The sequence below is a fragment of the Bison bison genome, unplaced genomic scaffold, assembly GCF_000754665.1.
Source record: "Bison bison bison isolate TAMUID 2011002044 unplaced genomic scaffold, Bison_UMD1.0 scf7180017857213, whole genome shotgun sequence".
Lineage (NCBI taxonomy): Eukaryota > Metazoa > Chordata > Mammalia > Artiodactyla > Bovidae > Bison > Bison bison.
In genome coordinates, this window is record NW_011487786.1 from 106,603 (window position 1) to 110,671 (window position 4,069).

Below are 4,069 nucleotides of genomic sequence, written 5' to 3' on the forward strand. Positions count from 1 at the left end.
AAGCTGTAGTGGAGGAAGAACATTTGTGTGAGGCACCCTGGGAATGTGATCTCTCGAGCCCCAAGCCAAAAGATACTCAGTGTTTTAGGAATACCAACTGTGGACAAGATGAGGTCAGTCTTGGCCAGCATGGAGAGAAAGAAGAACATGGGTTCGTGAAGGCTACGCTCCACTAAGATTAGGTAGAGAAGGATGCAGTTTCCCACAATGGCTACAATATAGATGATACAGAAGGGAATTCCAATCCACACATGGGCTTGCTCCAGGCCTGGGATCCCCACCAGAATGAAGGGTCCTGGGTTGTCACTGCTCAGGTTGAAAAGGACCATGGCAGACCAGGATGGCACAAGTCCCAGTTCCTGAAGACAGAGGGTGATAAATGTTAGGCTCACTTGAGTCACTCTCACTTCCAACAGCTCATTATATAGCCCCCCAAATAAAGTGGCTGTCTAATTATAATTCAAAGTGAGACACTTTTGTAATGAAGAAAGATTGTTATGAAGATAGCAGGTAGCAGCAGGAGCCAGGTTGTCTCATATATGTTCGAAAATACAGTTATTCCCTGCCTCTGATGATTTACACAGCTTTTCCAAGCAGTGTTCCATACTGACATGAATCACTTTTTATCCACAGTATACTGTTGTTGCAACTTACCAATTTACAGGGCATATTTTTCTGTGGGTTGATGGATTACGGTACACATGATGTTATGGACATTGGCAGTTAATATTGGCTTCCTCTGTCATTGTTGAATATCAGTCTCTGCCCCCAGCAATTATTCATTCTTTTCCAACTTCGTGATGACTGTTGTTCTTCTATTTGTGAGGTCCATACACTTTTTTGCTATTCAAAAACCTAATTCAGTTTAGCCAATACTGCCTGAATCCCACACTATGCTGGTAAACAGGTAAACCTTAAATTTAAACTTTGCTCCTCCAAAATTACTTTTTTCCAGCACTCTTTAAACTATACAGTTGTATAATATCCTAATGCTTTGGACTTAATAATAATTTTGGTCAAGATTTCTGTCCCAAAGCACAATTATTTCTTTGCAAATACATGTTCTATTGGATAGACACCAGAACATTTACTCTTAGATACACACACACTTATTAGTTCTTAAAATCTCAAGCATACCTTGACCTATACTTGCGTTATTTCATACATTTTACCATCATATATTTACCCACACGCAATCTTACACAATAGGGGCATTGGTGGTTCAGTGGTAGAACTCTCGCCTCCCATGTGGGAGACCCCGGTTTGATCTCCAGCCAATGCATCATGGTCGTGTTTGTTTTGGGCTTCATTGGTGGTTCGAACAGTAAAGAATCCACCAGCAATGTGGGAGACATGGGTTCAACCCCCAGGTTGGGAAGATCCCCTGGAGAAGGGCATGGCAACCCATGCCAGTATTCTTGCCTGGAGAATCCCCATGGACAGAAGCACTTGGTAGGCTACAGTCCATGGGGTCACAAAAACTCAGACACAACTGAGAGACTAAGCACAATCTTACACAAACCCCCTTTTTGCTCTCTCTCTCACACATAAAGGCAAACATCATACACACATACACTAAGAAAAATACAAACAAAATATTTCATAACAGAATTGTCTCATTGCCAACTTTCTTTGTAATTTCCCAAAATATTTACTCTTGAGTTAATTTTGTAAAGACTACGTCCTCAAAATTTTGCCATTTGCAGCAACATAAATGGAGGGTGTTAAACTAGGTGAAATAATTCAGATAGAGACAAATACTGTATGATATCATTTATATGTGGAATATTTCTTAAAAACCAACAAGCTACTGAATATAACAAAAAAGCTAGCTCACAGATATAGAGATTTCACTAGTGATTACCATGGGGGAGAAGGGGTAAGGGGCAATATAGTGGAAGAGATTTCACTAGTGATTACCATGGGGGAGAAGGGGCAAGGGGCAATATAGTGGTAGGGGAGTAGGAGGTACAAACTATTGTGTGTAAGAGGCTACAAGGATATATTGTACTACATGGGGAATACAGCCAATATATGGTAATGACTGTAAATGAAGTGTAACCTTTGAAAATTGTATTACAAAAGTATTCACTTCCCAGGTGGGAATAAACATGAGCTGTTCACTTGAGATCAAGAAAGCGGTGGTAGCAGTAGACTCTCAAAACAAGAATGTCCACATACTTAAGCCCGCTTGTCAAGCTAGAGCTGTGGATCCTTGCCACATATCTAACAAAAATGACCAGAACAACACTTACCTTGGCCATCCTTAACCCAGCTGTTTATCTTTCTAATCATTTAAAGCATATATCCAAGAACAGGAGACCATAAATTCAGCTTAAAAATCTGAGTTATTCAGGAAAAAAAGTTGTAGCACTTAGTCCATGGCTCCTAGAAAATGGAGCCTTGAGTTTTTCATTCACTCTCTTTCTCTCAAAATCATATTTCCAACCAAACCTCTTCAGATAACCAGCACTCACCTAGTTTGGTTACTGGGCCAAATGCAGAGCAGAAAGATTATGGTGATAGACACACACAAAATCTGCCAGAGGACCAGACATATAAACCCAAGAAAAAAGTGGAGATGGAAGGAAAAGATTGATAGGTTGATTCCCTGTTCGTGTTTTGTTTTGTTTTTTCTCCACCCTGCCCCCGCCCACCACCCGGGCCATTGTTCAATGCCAAGGAGAGGTAAATAATTAGGGCCTGAGGGACTCTAACACCCTCTTTTTTTATCTTCAAGAGAAGACTATAAAGAAGATTACACTAATACTGATGGGGCCTGTGAGCTAACACAACCTCAGGGTATATATACTTCTTTTCTGGGTATTTAATACTCTATTTATTTCTACATGACAATTAGGCATTAACAAAGGCATAGAACTACAAACCTAGAATTATGTAATAGGTCTAATCTAATTATAAAGCTTATATATAATTATTAATTTTTATTTTCTGATACATTATCATGAAATATGCTTTGTTCTACTAGCATTTTTTTCTTTTTATTTCTTTTTATTGAAGGATACTTGCTTTACAGAATTTTGTTGTTTTCTGTCAAACCACAACATGAATCAGCCATAGGTATACATTTAGCCCCTCCCTTTTGAAGCTCCCTCCCATCTCCCTCCCCATCCCACCCCTCTACAGAGCCCCTGTTTGAGTTTCCTGAGCCATACAGCAAATTCCCATCAGCTATCTATTTTACATTGGGCAATGTAAGCTTCTGTGATACACTTTACACACCTCTCACCCTCTCCTCTTCTCCCGTTGTGTCCATAAGCCTATTCTCTATGTCTGTATCTCCAACGTTGCCCTGTAAATAAATTCCTCAGTACCATTTTTCTAGATTCCATATATATGTGTTAGAATATGATATTTATCTTTTTCTGACTCACTTCATTCTGTATAACAGGTAATAGGTTCATCCACCTCATCAGAACTGACTCAAATGTGCTCCTTTTTAAGGCTGAGTAATATTCCACTGTGTATATAAAAGTGCTGCACTCAATATGCCAGCAAATTTGGAAAACTCCAGCAGTGGCCACAGGACTGGAAAAGGTCAGTTTTCATTCCAATCCCAAAGAAAGGCAATGCCAAAGAATGCTTAAACTACCACACAATTGCACTCATCTCACACGCTAGTAAAGTAATGCTCAAAATTCTCCAAGCCAGGCTTCAGCAATACGTGAACCGTGAACTTCCAAATGTTCAAGCTGGTTTTAGAAAAGGCAGAGGAACCAGAGATCAAATTGCCAACATCCGCTGGATCATGGGAAAAGCAAGAGAGTTCCAGAAAAACATCTATTTCTGCTTTATTGACTATGCCAAAGCCTTTGACTGTGTGGATCACAATAAACTGTGGAAAATTCTGAAAGAGATGGGAATATCAGACCACCTGACCTGCCTCTTGAGAAACCTATATGAAGGTCAGGAAACAACAGTTAGAATTGGACATGGAAAAACAGACGGGTTCCAAATAGGAAAAGGAGTACGTCAAGGCTGTATATTGTCACCCTGTTTATTTAACTTCTACGCAGAGTACATCATGAGAAACACTGGACTGGAAGAA